The sequence below is a fragment of the Coregonus lavaretus genome, assembly GCF_964263955.1.
Source record: "Coregonus lavaretus genome assembly, contig: HAP1_SCAFFOLD_113, whole genome shotgun sequence".
Lineage (NCBI taxonomy): Eukaryota > Metazoa > Chordata > Actinopteri > Salmoniformes > Salmonidae > Coregonus > Coregonus lavaretus.
Genome location: NW_028158022.1, coordinates 714,200 through 731,342, shown reverse-complemented (window position 1 = coordinate 731,342; position 17,143 = coordinate 714,200). Strand labels below are relative to the sequence as shown.

The 17,143-nt window shown below is 43.8% G+C and overlaps 1 long non-coding RNA gene across 1 annotated transcript; it reads right to left on the bottom strand.

The window, feature by feature from the left end:
* Nucleotides 1-10,180: 10,180 nt before the first annotated feature.
* LOC311124533 lies at nt 10,181-10,752 on the bottom strand. The gene is made up of 2 exons (XR_014612770.1): nt 10,452-10,752; nt 10,181-10,349 (listed from the first exon to the last, which is right to left on the bottom strand). It is a non-coding gene; the product is annotated as an uncharacterized lncRNA (long non-coding RNA).
* Nucleotides 10,753-17,143: the final 6,391 nt, after the last annotated feature.

Here is a 17,143-nt window from a genome sequence, read left to right as displayed (position 1 = left end):
GATTCTAGTCGGGTGGGCGGGTGCTAGCAGCGTTCGATTGAAAAGCATGCATTTAGTTTTACTAGTGTTTAAGAGCAGTTGAAGGCTACTGAAGGATTGTTGTATGGCATTGAAGCTCGTTTGGAGGTTTGTTAACACAGTGTCCAATGAAGGGCCAGATGTATACAAAATGGTGTCGTCTGCGTAGAGGTGGATCTGAGAGTCACCAGCAGCAAGAGCGACATCATTGATATACACGGAGAAAAGTGTCGGCCCAAGAATTGAACCCTGTGGCACCCCCATAGAGACTGCCATAGGTCCAGACAACAGGCCCTCCTACACGACTGGTCTGCCGACGAAATCGTCTGATGTGGTTACGACGTTAACCACGAAGATTCCATCCATCTGCTAGCCCTGGCCCGCTAGCACACGCTTACTCACTAAACTGAACTAGCTACTGGACTAGCTACTTGCTATTAGCCACAGCTAGCAGTGTTTCACGCAGAACATTTGATTTTTTTTTCTTCCGCGGGATTAATTTTAATCACTGGACATTGATCACCGGATATTCGGCCAGTCAGCACTGCGCGTTATCGACCCAGAACATATCAGTTTTTCCGGCGGAATCACTGGACCTTTAACTCCGGATTCTTCGCTACCAGCTGGCTACAACAAAACGGACGTAGCACACGCTAGCCGTGGCCTCTTGCTCACTGGCGCTTCACCACCGGACCTTATGATAACTCAGCTATACAGCTGATATCTGCTGGACTGTTACTTTTTACGGTACTACATCCTGTTTATGTTTAGCCTCAGCCCAAACATGGTTAGTTTATTGTTGTTTCGGTTATTTCTAATTGTACTATATCACTGTAGACCCCCCAGCCTAGCTAAACATGCCTTAGTTAGCTCCTTTGTCCCTCCACCAATACACTCAGAAACCGACTCAATTGATGCCTCTAGAGATACTATCTCTTTCAGTGTTACCCAACGCTTAGGTTTACCTCCACTTTACTCATGTCCTTCCATATCCTTGTCTGTACATAATGCCCTGAATCTTTTCTACAATGCCCGGAGAACTGCCCCCTTTATTCTCTGTACCCAACGCACTAGAAGACCAGTTCTTAAAGCCTTTAGCCGTATCCTTATTCTAGTCCTCCTCTGTTCCTCTGGTGATGTAGAGGCTAACCCAGGCCCTGTAGCCCCCAGTATCACTCCTACTCCCCAGGAGCTATCATTTGTTGACTTCTGTAATCGCAAAAGTCTTGGTTTCTTGCACATAAATATCAGAAGTCTACTTCCTAAGTTTGAGTTATTCACTGCGTTAGCACACTCTGCCAACCCTGATGTTCTAGCAGTGTCTGAATCCTGGCTCAGGAAGGCCACCAAAAATTCTGAAATTTCCATCCCCAACTACAACATTTTCCATCTAGATAGAACTGCCAAAGGGGGTGGAGTTGCAATCTACTGTAGAGATAGCCTGCAGAGCTCTATCATACTATCCAGGTCTGTGCCCAAACAGTTTGAGCTTCTACTTCTAAAAATCCACCTTTCCAGAAATAAGTCTCTCACTGTTGCCGCTTGCTACAGACCCCCCTCAGCCCCCAGCTGTGCCCTGGACACCATATGTGAACTGATTGCCCCCCATTTATCCTCTGAGTTTGTACTGCTTGGTGACCTAAATTGGGATATGCTTAATACCCCAGCCATCCTACAATCCAAGCTAGATGCCCTCAACCTCACGCAAATTATCAACGAACCTACCAGGTACAACCCTAAATCCTTAAACATAGGTACCCTCATAGATATCATCCTGACTAACATACCCTCTAAATACACCTCAGCTGTCTTCAACCAGGATCTCAGCGATCACTGCCTTATTGCCTGCGTCCGTAACGGGTCCGCGGTCAAACAACCACCCCTCATCACTGTCAAACGCTCCCTAAAACACTTTAGCGAGGAGGCCTTCCTAATTGACCTGGCCCAGGTATCCTGGATGGATATAGATCTCATTCCGTCAGTAGAGGATGCCTGGTTGTTCCTTAAAAGTAATTTCCTCTCAATCTTAAATAAACATGCCCCTTTCAAAAAATACAGAACTAAGAACCGATATAGTCCCTGGTTCTCCTCAGACTTGACTGCCCTTGACCAGCACAAAAACATTATACCACCCAAGCCTAGTAACTACACAGACTAATTTCATAGAAGTTCTAATTACTGGCAGTTTGTCTACGTCACTTCTTTAGTCTACTCTCTGAGCACTCCAGATAGCCCAGTTAATAAAACACATGCTGGCAATACTGGTATTTGGGTATTTTATTAGGATCCCCATAAGCTGTTGCAAAAGCAGTAGCTACTCTTCCTGGGGTCCACACAAAACATGAAACATGACATAATACAGAACATTAATAGACAAGAACAGCTCAAGGACAGAACTACATAAAAACATTTTAAAAGGCACACGTAGCCTACATGTCAATACATACAAAAACGATCTAGGTCAAATAGCGGAGAGGCGTTGTGCCATGAGGTGTTGCTTTATCTGTTTTTGAAAGCAGGTTTGCTGTTTATTTGAGCAATATGAGATGGAACGGAGTTCCATGCAATAACGGCTCTATATAATAGTGTATCCTTTCTTGGATTTGGGGACTGTGAAAAGACCCCTGGTGGCATGTCTGGTGGGGTATGTATGTGTGTCAGAGATATGTGTACAGCATGCATAGTATTTATATTAGCCCTCTGATTACAATGAAGAGCAGGACGTGCCGCTCTGTTCTGGGCCAGCTGCAGCTTAAATAGGTATTTTTATTTATTCAGTTTTATTTAAAATAAATCAGCTTTAATATTTCTGATAGATTTAACTTCCATCAATGTAATTGTCTGCATCACTTCCAATCCCGCATATATATTTTTCACATATACATATATAATATAATATATATATATCCTTTAAAAAATACATATTTTCCTTTATTACTTTCCAACCCCACCACCCCTCCCCTAATTGGAGTAAACTAGTGAACAACAATGCTTAGGCCTCTACTTCATGCTTATACATACTATATACATTTTATGGACACAGTCAATTTCACAATAGTTCTATTTTGTTTGTTTTTACTCCTCAACCTCTCCGATCATTTTCATGATGTCCATCCGGTTTCTTCTGTATGCCATATCTTTCAAACTGTGCTCTTTCACAAAAGTTCTTAACCTATATCCTATATACTTTTTAACTTAACTAGGTCTTTCCTTACAGAACTCGACCACACGACTGGACAATAATCAAGATAAGACAAATCTAGAACCTGCAGAACTTGCTTTTTGGAGTGTGGTGTCAAAAAAGCAGAGCATCTATTACGGACAGAACTCTTCCCATCTTTATAACCATTGAATCTATATGTTTTGACCATGACAGTTTACAATCTAAGGTAATGCCAAGTAATTTAGTCTCCTCAACTTGTTCAACAACCACACCATTCATTACCAGATTCAGCTGAGGTCTAGAATTTAGGAAATTATTTGTACCAAATACAGTGCTCTTAGTTTTAGATGTTCAGGGCCAGTTTATTACTGGCCACCCATTCCAAAACAGACTATACTGGTGTCATCCATGCAAGTCTCAGTAGCATTAAATAACATCTACCTTCTCATTGAAACAGTTCATCATGAAACAGTTCTACTGCAACTTTTCATGCACAGTGGAAAGTTGGAACGAACCTGCTCTTACCATGAGAAACAGATTTCCCAATCTTCTCCTCCTCTTCTTCATCTTTAATGTTGACATTCAGCTCCAGTGTTTGACTGCAGTCTTCCAGCTTCACTGATGCCATCTCTTGTACCTGCGGTGCAAACTGGGCTCGACTGTCAATCAGGACCCAGTGAATGTAGGTTTGGACTCAGTGTGGAAGGAGAGAGGCAGGCTGGGTTTGTCCTCACTGTTGATGTTACAGGCCTCAGATTTAATCCTAGTCGGCCTGTAGTAATAAAGAGAAACAGACAATGTTGTGGAGAATTGTCCTTATCCTCAGTAAAAACAAAGTACTTCCAGAGTTTTTGTAGAATCAAGATATACTTTTTTACACAAGCAATAGAGCCGAGCTGGTCTGCAGAGCAACTACTCTCCTACACTCAGTTGTCAGTTTTTATACAGTTTCATTTTTGCTCCTAGTACACACCTTTTTCTTAATCCTTCCCTGGTTAGTTTACTCCACCATTGTTTCCAATCTTAACATCTTGACTGTCCCACCCACTTGTTTATTCTTTAATAGTGGCACAATCTGACTTCTCTTCCTTCTATTCCGTCTGTTTTTGGAAACAATGTTTGGACCAAACCTTGTTATGCCACTTCCTGGCTCTGTTTTAACCCTTTAAGTGGTTCTTTCTCCATAGGTGTATACTGAGCAATTTCATGTCTTTGTTTCAACTGAGCCATTTCCTTTTGCACCATACTTAGCTTGTTATGTTTTCTATCCATGTGAGTTAGTGGTTAACCGCGATTAACTGAAAAATCTCCAATACTTTAGGGCCTTTCCGGCCGTCTTCGTGGTTATATGCGGGGAGCATAAATTGTACAATTGAAAGCTAATAAATGCTTTTCCAAGTTAGAACTCATGTATATTTATGCAATAAGGCCAGAGGAGGTGTGGTATATGGTCAATATACCACGGCTAAGGGCTGTTAGGCACGATGCAACGCCTGAGTCGCCTAATTGCTATTATAAAACTGGTTACCAACATATGTAGAACAGTACAAATATTGCTTTTGTCATACTTGTGGTGTAGGTCTGAATTACCACGGCTTTCAGCCAATCAGCATTCAGGGCTCTAACAACCCCGACCACCCAATGTATATTTACTACAGTAAAATAATATACTGCACCAACCACATAAATATCTGATAGGGGTCATTATCTTCTGATAGGGGTCATTATCTTCTACGTGGACTTTAAACGAACATCAGAATGGACGACGCCATTTTAACAGCTCGTAAGATTATACATTTTTACACAAAACCAATAACATGTCAAACGAACACAGAAATCTCAAATGGTTTATTTTATCAAGTTACTTTGACGAAATTATGTACATCCACTCAGACAAATCGCAAATATCTAGCTATGTGACTTGTAAAATAGTTTTTATCACGTTCTTTCACTCACTCGGTTTGACACAAAAATAACACATAATAACTTTACCAAATGGGAGAATACCTTGCGGTATTTGTTAACTAGCATGTTATGACATGTTCTTTCGATATTAGAAAGTTTAAACGTGCTATTACATACCTCTAGTAATACATTTGAAACAGACACAAAGTTGTCGTCTTGACAGCACATGTCTGGCGCATTCTTTATTCTGAACAATGGGTCGCGCCAACCCGGAACTTCCTGTTCCCCCACTACCACAGTGCAACATCGACATCTATTGGACTGATGGACTAACTACCTCTTAATAATAATAATAATAATAAATAATAATAATAATAATAATAATAATAATAATATGCCATTTAGCAGACGCTTTTATCCAAAGCGACTTACAGTCATGTGTGCATACATTTTTAGGAATGGGTGGTCCCTCTACCTCTTCTTCTTCTTATCTAGTATAATGAAGTTCACGTAATGTGTATGCCTCCACCTACTGTTCGGTTAGTAAACCAGAGTAAAAATAAATGTCCATTGTGGAAAAGGGGGAAAAACTACATCACACAAAATTAAAATACATAAAAAAGTCACAGTCCAATCCAAATCACATCCCTACACAGGTTCAGGGGCCTTGGAGGGCGGAACATCTCCAGTCAGTATTCCCTGCAATCAGTGGAAACTCCTTAGAGGAGGAAGGGGAGGACCATCCCCCTCAGTGAATTTCATTTTTTTTTTAAATAATAGTGAAACATTAAAAAAGTTATCCTTTTCAGATACAACTATAAAAAAATATATACATTAATATTTAACCAAATAATTGATTAAAACACACTGTTTTGCAATGACAGCTAGCTTCCGTCCACCTCTGGGTACATTGACTTCAATACAAAACCTAGGAGGCTCATGGTTCTCACCCCCTTCCATAGACTTACACAGTAATTATGACAACTTCCGCAGGACATCCTCTAACCTTTTGCAGCATGAACTGACATGTTGTCCACCAAATCAAAGGATCAGAGAATGAATCTAGTACTGAAAGCATAAGCTACAGCTAGCTAGCACTGCAGTGCATAAAATGTATTGAGTAGTTGACTCAAAGAGAGAGAAAGACAATAGTTGAACAGTTTTTAACAAATGCATTTCTTCAAAAATGAAGGAGGAGCAAGAGAGAGAGATATTTTGTCATTTTTTTCAGTTTCACTTACTTAGCTAGCAAATGCAAATGGTTAGTTTTGCCTACTCAAATACCCGACTCAAACAGAGGGATGCTATGTTAGGTAGCTGGCTATGACTATCTAACACTGGAACTCTTCCAAGTCAAGGTAAGCTTTTGGTTTTACTAATTTATTTCCACCGGGGCCCGCCGGTGTAACTGCTAAGAAAGAATACAACAAACTGTTTGGCTATGAAAGTGAACTGTTCACGTGTGATCAGGGTGTATTCATTCCGCCAATTTGTTGAAAAACGTTTCTTAAACGAAAGCAAACGGAATGAAACAGGGATAAACATACCTGAATTTGTCCAATAGAAACTTGTTTGCAACTGTTGGACTAATGATTACACCATAGATAAGCTAGATGCAGGCAAGTGTGGTCCTCTGTAGCTCAATTGGTAGAGCATTTATCAGGGTTCTAAAGCAATACTAGTTGTGCCCCACCATGGATTGAGAACTGGAGAACTACCTTCTGAATCTCTACAGGCTGTGGGGCATCCACTCAGGCCCGGATCCAGAATGACATGCTGGGGGGGGGGGGGGGGGGGGGCACAAATAGTATTGCTTTAGAGCCCTAATAAAACAAGGTAGATTTTACATTTACGTCATTTAGCAGACGCTCTTATCCAGAGCGACTTACAGTTAGTGCACACATTATTATTATTTTCATACTGGCCCCCCGTGGGAATCGAACCCACAACCCTGGCGTTGCAAACGCAATGCTCTATCAACTGAGCTACCTCCCTGCCTGCCATTCCCTCCCCTACCCTGGGCCAATTGTGCGCCGCCCCATTGGTCTCCCGGTTGCGGCCGGCTACAGCAGAGCCTGGATTCGAACCAGGATCTCTAGTGGCACAGCTAGCACTGCGATGCAGTGCCTTAGACCACTGCGCCACTCAGGAGACCAGAATGGTCCTAGTGCTGTTGAAATGATGTTCCTACTGCTGTTGAAATGATGGTCCCAGTGCTGTTGAAATGATGGTCCTACTGCTGTTGAAATGATGGTCCTAGTGCTGTTGAAATGATGGTCCTAGTGCTGTTGAAATGATGGTCCTACTGCTGTTGAAATGATGGTCCTACTGCTGTTGAAATGATGGTCCTGGTGCTGTTGAAATGATGGTCCTAGTACTGTTGAAATGATGGTCCTGGTGCTGTTGAAATGATGGTCCTAGTACTGTTGAAATGATGGTCCTAGTGCTGTTGAAATGATGGTTCTACTGCTGTTGAAATGATGGTCCTAGTGCTGTTGAAATGTACAAAAATGTATCTGAAATGTAGCCGTACACATCAACAACCATTGTTTATATAATAACACAATTAAGATATGCACCCCATTACTAACTACAAGTGTATCTGAAATACAACCATATCTGTCGTAGGCCTACACATCATTTGTGTCTATCAACAACCATATCTGTCGTAGGGCTACACATCATTTGTGTCTATCAACAACCATATCTGTCGTAGGCCTACACATCATTTGTGTCTATCAACAACCATATCTGTCGTAGGCCTACACATCATTTGTGTCTATCAACAACCATATCTGTCGTAGGCCTACACATCATTTGTGTCTATCAACACACACAGATCAGCTGGACAGGATGAGGACAACTAGGCTATCAAACATTGTACAGGCTTCATAGCATGAACTTCAATAATTAGAGCTATAGGCTACATTTCTGTAGAATGTGACACTAAGCAATGAGCGTAACCTATAGTAAGCCAAGCTGCCACTTCTCTCTGTGGGAGAGTTTCAGAAAAGCTAACTAAATCAAACTAAGTGCGTATTCTATATTCAGAGCTGAGGTTACATTTCCTACATGACAGTAGCTCATTTCAATCTGCCACAAATAAGAGTAAATGCCCATTCATAGAGCAACACACACACACAGAGACACACACACACAGACACACACAGACACACACACACACACAGACACACACACTCTATAGCGAGAGAACAGGGAGGGGGTGAAAAACTAGGCTGCATCGTTTCCATAGTACCTTTTACAGTAGCCTATCACACATCGACTGTGTGTAATGCAAATTAATTATGCATTGAAGTGAAAAGCAAAGGCCTACTATACATTAAACAATGTGCCAAACAACCAGTAGGCTTACATGAGGGAAAACCAATGAATAAATCATTCCATGAGAAGTTTCAGATTCCATTCTCCTTCCTGGCTAAAGTGACTTCTCAGGTCTCTCAAATGCCAGCTGGGCTTTTCGTTGATGTAACATGCTCTGTGTTCAGAGTCTGTGTTCACTGAATACGTTCTTCAGGTTGACAAACATATATTTGGTACATTGCTGTAGATGCCCCAAAAATGTTAATCATGTTTCAGTGCCAACAGCACAGTCGGCAGTGCTGACAAAGGCCCGCCATATCTTTGAAGAACAAAGAACTTGTCAGTTGGTTGCACTGCCCAGCCATTTTAGGATATTCATGCTGATCAAAGCTTAGCAAACTACCTATAATTTTTCAGAGCGCTGCGACCAAAACTTAACGAAGCTACTAGCTAGCCTATAATTAGCTGTTTCCCTACCCACAACCAGACAACCCACTACAGACTAAGTCCTGCATGTGGAATAAAGAAGTGAGAGTGATTAGCTGGACAATTAACCTGGTTTCAAAGAAAATAAAGGGGGGTGTTTTTAGTGTCTAAGTGTTTCAATACATTACATATGCATTGTAGAGAATACTGGTGGCTGGCAAATTGTCTTGTCCCCATGGAGGTGTAGAGGTGTAGTGACATGTTTTGAGTAGATAAATAGACATATACATGTCCTTATGTCCTCAGTCACCTAATGTAAAACCTAATTATGAATAATTACATTGAGAATGTAAACCTTTTAAAAGAAGCACATTGATATATTCTATTTCTGTAGTTATGATTATATACCAATGTTCTTTCTATGCATTAAGCATGGTTAGCACCTTTATTACAATGTTTATAGGTAAATACATGCATATATATAATGTGTCATGTCATTGTATCATGTGTTCTTTTTATTGGCTGTTGCATTATGGGTAGGGGTATTTCAACCCTGGCATTACCTTGTTTGAGAGAGGACAGGGAACGGGTTGGCATGCTGCTGGGTTTTCAGGCATGATTGAGCCTGGGTTTTTTCTTTGAGAGCACTAGTTTACTCAGTTTGAGGCCTACATAGTGTTCACGTCCGGTTTGTTATTTTGCTGGTAAATAATTGTACAGTTCGCCGACTATATCTCCACTAGCAAATAAAAGCCTCACTCTGGGCAAGAACAGTAAAGAACTGATGTTGCCTCCTCAATGTTAAAATCCAACCGCGTGGGTAAATGTGACAATATGTTTTGAATGCCATGAATTACACAAAAGCATTATATTTACTGTAAAGATAACCCCCAAAACTACAATGATTCAGTAGATCAATAAAGCTATAGTACTCTAGCAGGTCACAAAGTTGCTTATGCTGACAAAATATGTTAGTGAATAGTTCAAATATAGCTTTGTGATGCTCATTTGAACTTCCTTTCTTCCTCAGCTGCAGACAAACACTAAATAGTATAAAAACATAGTTGTTTTGTATATAATTACACTTAAGAGAAGAAGAGGTTGACCATTACAAATGAATGTACAAACTTTATTCCTCATTGACAGATCAATCAAGTTCAATGCAGTTATCCAAATACATTCATCATCAATGGCTAAAATAATGAATATAGTTTTAATATCACATGTAGTCGTTTCATAGCATGTGTCTAACTAAACAAAATTATTTTTGATAAAGAGCAAATACCTACGCATGTGATGTCACGATTCTCTAAAGCAGAACCCACAAGCAGACCAGGACAAGGTGAGTTGAATGAAGGTGAGTATTTATTTAAAGACTTAAATGTGGAAGCAGGAGAATCCAGGTGACGGAGCTGGCAGTGGAGGTGAGTTGGTGGGAGTGAATGGGCAGATCCAATTATGTCTCTGAAGCCACAGACGACCAGACAGCGGTGGAGTGAATGTTCCGGAAGTGTAACTGTAGACAGAGTAAACGAAGGTGAGTTCACAGCAAGCAGAAAGTACAAAACAACAAAACTAACTCTTAGTAACTTGAGGCTGATACGCAGGCACAACATACTGTTCATGGCTAACGATCCGGCTGGGAACGGATGTCAGGTCAGAGCTTATGAAGAGGTGATGATCAGGACCAGGTGTGCAGACATCTGATGAGATGCAGGTGCGGGTAATCGAGAGATCTCCCGCCTAGCTTCGTCGCCCGGCAACCAGACAGGGTGCGTTCAGGAACCTTCAGGAAACAGACTCCAAGACAGAAAACAGACAACTCAGGCAGAAACAGACTCAGGAAGTGGGATTCATGACATGTGAAGCTTGGTTATGTAAGATACGCTGTAAGAGCTGTCGTCCCCAAACCACTGCAATGTAAGAATTTGACTGTTTCAAGTGTGTGCAGACGGACAGAGTATACTGAAGAACGGTGTGTAGAAGGACGACGGTGTTGCTATTGTGGTGGGGATGATGATCCTGAGTTCCTGGAGTGCCCTGTAAGGGTGAAGGAGATTGAGGTGGCAAAGGTTAGAGGTCAATCGAATCTCCTATTCGCAGGCGATTAAAATAGTTGTGGGTTAAAAATGTTTATTTGTTTTGCGTTCATTGCCACAGTTATAAATTGGACAGCACAAGTCTCAAAGACGTCTAAGAAACTGGACATGATTGTGGCTGCGGCAGAAAAGTTTTTGGGACTGAAGACTTGCAAGGGGTCCCTTGAGCCTGTGTAGGGATCAGATCTGCCAAAATTCTCTACTGCTTTGTGCTACACTCGTTAATGCACATTCACCATTCCCTAAGTGAAGTAGCCTACCCTTCTTTCCATCCGCACCACTATAGACTAACAACTGAGGCAAATTCCTTTCGATCGCACTCGACAAGTTATTGTGGATTATAGAGACTTTTCTGCCTGAACACTCACTCCCAGCTCACATCTGAACTATTTGAGTCACTAGTGTCCCTCCACTGGCTCTTACGACAGAGACCATTGAGAACCTGAACTTTCCTGAATAGACGTTGACCTTTGTTGATACCAGATAACATTACTTGAGCCACTGTCCCGTTTCTCCATTTATTTAGGTTGAAATGACAGTATCAAGCCTTATTGATTTCCCCATTATTGTTTGTTTTTGCTTTGATATGATTATACTCCTTTCCTTAGTTCTTTTGTTGCTTCATTGTGATTTAGTTTCATCATTTTTGGAGAGGTATTGCAGTTTATTATACTTGGCCCTACGGCGCAATCTGACAATCTCTCTCTTTCACTGAGTACAACACAACCCAGGAGAGGCCTGCTGCAAACACTGGATTGGATCCCTCAGAGCGTGCCTGCCGTGGGTTGACCATGGACCGTTCCTCAAGGACTTTTACATTTTTAATTTCTGGACTTGTCCAGTTGGGACTTTTAGTCATTAGTCAAAGCATTCACCTGGTCAGTCTGTCATGGAAAGAGCAGGTGTTCCTAATGTTTTGTACATTCAGTGTATATTTTAGTTGACGCATGTCATGTCTGATACACATGAATAAAAGTGTTATTCACCCTGGACATGAGACATGATTTTTGAACTTTTGAGTCATAAGCTATAAGCTATGTCTTGGTTGATAAAGTCTGCATGTTGTTTAAGTTACCATAGTAAAAATGTGAAGACCAACATGCTATGAAAAAGTTATTTTGCATTTAGTCATCCCCCAAATGTGACCATTGAAAGCCTTGACCGTTGCATCCTTCCTCAGGGAACGGCCTGCTGACAGCTGGCAACAGGGTGGCATGTTTTTTGATGTGCTGCTCTGGAGTTCCGTGTCTCAGCAGACACCTGGGGACAGGGGGAAGAACAGTCTGGGAGACTTTTCGAGGGAGAGAGCATGAGTTCTGAAGTACAGTAAACCCAACCAGGGACCCTGAATTATCTGCTATATCACACAGACAGCACACAGACAGCAACGTCACTTGGCACTAGTGCACACAGACAGCATTATCTGCTATATCACAAGCCTATTCCCCCTCAGGAGACTAAAAAGATTTGGCATGGGTCCTCAGATCCTCAAAAAATTCTACAGCTGCACCATCGAGAGCATCCTGACTGGTTGCATCACCGCCTGGTATGGCAACTGCTTGGCCTCTGACCGCAAGGCACTACAGAGGGTAGTGCGTACGGCCCAGTACATCACTGGGGCAAAGCTCCCTGCCATCCAGGACCTCTATACCAGGCGGTGTCAGAGGAAGGCCCTCAAAATTGTCAAAGACTCCAGTCACCCTAGTCATAGACTGTTCTCTCTGCTACCGCACGGCAAGCGGTACCGGAGTGCCAAGTCTAGGTCCAAAAGACTTCTCAACAGCTTCTACCCCCAAGCCATAAGACTCCTGAACAGCTAATCATGGCTACCCGGACTATTTGCACTGCCCCCCCACCCCATCCCTTTTACGCTGCTGCTACTCTGTTAAGTATTTATGCATAGTCACTTTAACTCTACCCACATGTACATATTACCTCAACTAGCCGGTGCCCCCGCACATTGACTATGCAACGGTACCCCCCTGTATATATAGCCTCCCTACTGTCACTTTATTCTATTGTATATATAGCCTCCCTACTGTCACTTTATTTTTTACTTCTGCTCTTTTTTTCTCAACACTTTTTTGTTGTTGTTTTATTCTTACTTTTTTGTTTAAAATAAATGCACTGTTGGTTAAGGGCTGTAAGTAAGCATTTCACTGTAATGTCTGCACCTGTTGTATTCGGCGCATGTGACCAATAAAATTTGATTTGATTTGATTTGAAGGCCTTGATTATCTTCTATATCACACAGACAGCACTAGTGAAGACCTTGATTATCTGCTGTATCACACAGACAGCACTAGTGAAGGCCTTGATTATCTGCTATATCACACAGACAGCACTAGTGAAGGCCTTGATTATCTGCTATATCACACAGACAGCACTAGTGAAGACCTTGATTATCTGCTATATTACACAGACAGCACTAGTGAAGGCCTTGATTATCTGCTATATTACACAGACAGCACTAGTGAAGACCTTGATTATCTACTATATCACACAGACAGCACTAGTGAAGGCCTTGATTATCTGCTATATCACACAGACAGCACTAGTGAAGACCTTGATTATCTGCTCTATCACACAGACAGCACTAGTGAAGACCTTGATTATCTGCTATATTACACAGACAGCACTAGTGAAGGCCTTGATTATCTGCTATATTACACAGACAGCACTAGTGAAGACCTTGATTATCTGCTATATCACACAGACAGCACTAGTGAAGGCCTTGATTATCTACTATATCACACAGACAGCACTAGTGACGTTGCATCAGTATACTATTACAAATGGAGCCTACTTCTCTGTGCTCTGGAGAGATGGCAGGTAATTGGTCAGAAGGCTCTGGAGGTCCTTGGAATGTTCTGTCTCTAGCACCTGGAGAGGGATGGATAGAAGTACTGAGTGTGCTTGAAAGAAAGAAAGAGAGTTAACCTGTAATAAGTATTACATTGTGTCACGACCCGGTGCGAGAAACAGTCACTAATAATTGTCAGAACCCAGAAGATGAGGCAGACACAGCAGTACTAGAGATGGTGGTTTAATAAAGAACAAAATCCTCAGGCAAAGAAACTAAATCCACAATGTCCAAAAATAAAGCCAAGAGGCACAAAGAGGAAAACCTCCAAAAAACAAAGAAACTCCACAAAGTGGTAAAAATCCCACCAGAGAAATATCCATATAACAAGGCTTGGGCTGGGGCTGGGTGCTAACTTACAAACACTGAGCAAGGAACTGAGGAACACACAGGGTTTAAATACTAACAAGGGAATGACCTACAGGTGCAAACAATAATTAGATCAAGAAAAAACAAAAGGTACAAAAAAGGTGCAATGGGGACATCTAGTGACCAAAACCCGAACAGTCATGGCCAAAACCTGACAGAATCCCCCTCCTAGGAACGGCTCCTGACGTTCCTACCAGCCTTCTCAGGGTGGAGGGCCCTGAACTGACGAATGAGGTCAGGGTCCAGTATGTCCTTGGCAGGAACCCAGGAGCGCTCCTCGGGACCGTAGCCTTCCCAGTCCACCAGATACTGCCAGGACCGCTGCACCCGGCGGGAATCCAGTATCCGGTGGACGGTATAAGCCGACTGGCCACCGATGACACGGGGCGGAGGGGGAGGTCTGCCTGCCGGAATAAGGGGAGAAAAAACAACAGGTTTTAATAAAGAAATGTGAAATGTTGGATTGATCTTAAAGGATCTGGGTAAGTGCAGGCGAAAAGTAACGGGATTGACTCTCCTGGCAATCTTAAAGGGACCGATGAACCTCTGGGACAGCTTGCGAGACTCCACCCGTAGCGGTAGGTTCTTAGTTGAGAGCCATACTCTCTGGCCGGGGTACAGGGTAGGACCGGGACGGCGACCTCTGTTGGCTTGTCGTTGGTACTGCTGAGAGGAACGCAGAAGATTAAGACGTGCCTTCTTCCACGTAAGCCGACAGCGTCTGATGAACCTCGAGGCTGAAGGCACTCTGACTTCTGCCTCCTGGTCCGGGAACAATAGAGGTGCATAGCCAAACTGACACTCATGCGGGGACATACCAGTGGAGGAGGAGCACAAGGTGTTGTGCGCGTACTCGGCCCAAACAATGAAGGATGACCAAGTGGACGGGTTGTTGGAAACCATGCATCTGAGGGTGGTTTCCAGCTCCTGATTAATCCTCTCAGTTTGGCCATTGGACTCCGGATGGTACCCGGAAGATAAACTGGCCGTGGCCCCTATGAGTTGGCAGAAGGCCTTCCAAAACCTTGAGGCGAACTGGGGACCTCTGTCGGAAACCATATCTTGCGGGATCCCAAAGACTCGGAACACATGGTTAATCACCAACTCAGCTGTTTCCTTGGCAGAAGGTAATTTGGTCAAAGGAACAAACCTGGCCGCCTTAGAAAACCTGTCGATGATGACTAGGATCGTAGTATTACCATGGGACGGAGGAAGGCCAGTAATAAAGTCCAATGAGATATGGGACCAGGGTCGGTGGGGAATAGATAGAGGGTGAAGGAGTCCTTGAGGGCGAAGGTGAGAAGATTTGCCCTGGCAGCACACGGAACAGGCCTTGATGAAAGTGGCAACGTCTTCCTTCATGGTGGGCCACCAGAACTTACGCTGGATGAACTCCAAGGTGCGGCCTATGCCCGGGTGACAGGTGAGGCGAGAGGAGTGCCCCCACCGAAGGACTTGGGACCTTGCTGCCTTGGGAACAAACAACCGATTAGCAGGACCTCCACCAGGGCCCGGTTCGATGGCTTGAGCTTGTTTCACGGTATCCTCCACTTGCCACGAGATCGGAGCCACGATCTTAGCGGCCGGAAGGACAGTCATGTCAGTATCTTCTCGAATGGCAGGAGAGTAGATTCGTGACAAGGCGTCCGGTTTGAGATTCTTCGACCCGGGTCTATAGGTGAGGATAAACTGAAATCGGCTGAAGAAAAGAGACCATCGAGCTTGTCTGGCGTTCAACCGCGTCGCCTGCTGGATATACTCCAGATTCTTGTGGTCCGTAAGCACTTGAAACGGTTGAGAAGCCCCCTCGAGCCAGTGTCTCCATTCCTTCAATGCCATCTTAACCGCTAGGAGTTCACGGTCCCCCACATCGTAATTCCTCTCGGCCGGGGTAAGCCGGTGAGAGAAGAAGGCGCAAGGATGAAGCTTCTTGTCTTCACCCCTCTGAGACAGGACAGCTCCAACCCCAACCTCTGATGCGTCTACCTCCACCACAAAAGGTTCCTCCGCCGTTGGTAGTGTCAGGATGGGAGCAGAGAGGATGCGCTGCTTGAGTCCTTGGAAGGCCGTCTCAGCTTCTCTTCCCCACAGAAACCTTGTGTTGCCACCCTTGGTTACCGCCGAGAGAGGGGCTGCCACCGAGCTGAAGTTCTTGATGAACTTGCGGTAAAAGTTGGTGAAGCCCAGGAAACGTTGAACTTCCTTAACGGACTTGGGGGTGGGCCAATCCGCTACCGCCTCTACCTTCTTGGGGTCCATCTGGACTCGTCCGGGTTCCACTATAAATCCCAGGAATTGTACTCGAGAGGAATGGAATTCACACTTCTCCGGCTTAACGTACAAATGGCTGTCTAGGAGGCGTTTGAGCACTTGTCTGACATGCTTAGTGTGTTCTTGAAGGGAGCTCGAAAAGATGAGGATGTCATCCAAGTACACAAACACGAAGATGTTAAGCATATCCCTAAGCACATCGTTTATGAGCGCTTGGAACACAGCCGGAGCGTTGGTCAGGCCGAAGGGCATCACCGAGTATTCGTAGTGACCAGTAGGCGTGTTGAAAGCGGTCTTCCACTCGTCCCCGGGTTTGATCCGCACAAGATGGTATGCGTTCCGCAGGTCAAGCTTAGTGAAGACAACTGCTTCCTGGAGCAGCTCAAAGGCTGTGGCCATAAGAGGTAGCGGGTAGCGGTTACGGACGGTTATGGCATTGAGTCCCCGGTAGTCGATGCAAGGTCGTAATCCGCCGTCTTTCTTGGCCACAAAGAAAAACCCTGCTCCCGCCGGCGAGGTAGATGGACGCATGAGGCCTGCTGTCAGAGCGTCCTTGATGTAGGTATCCATAGCAGCTCGTTCGGGAGGAGAAAGGGAAAAGATCCGACCCCTGGGAGGGCAGGTCCCCGGCAACAGGTCGATGGTGCAATCGTAAGGTCTATGGGGTGGTAGTTTGGTGGCCCTCTGTTTGCTAAATACCAGTTTGAG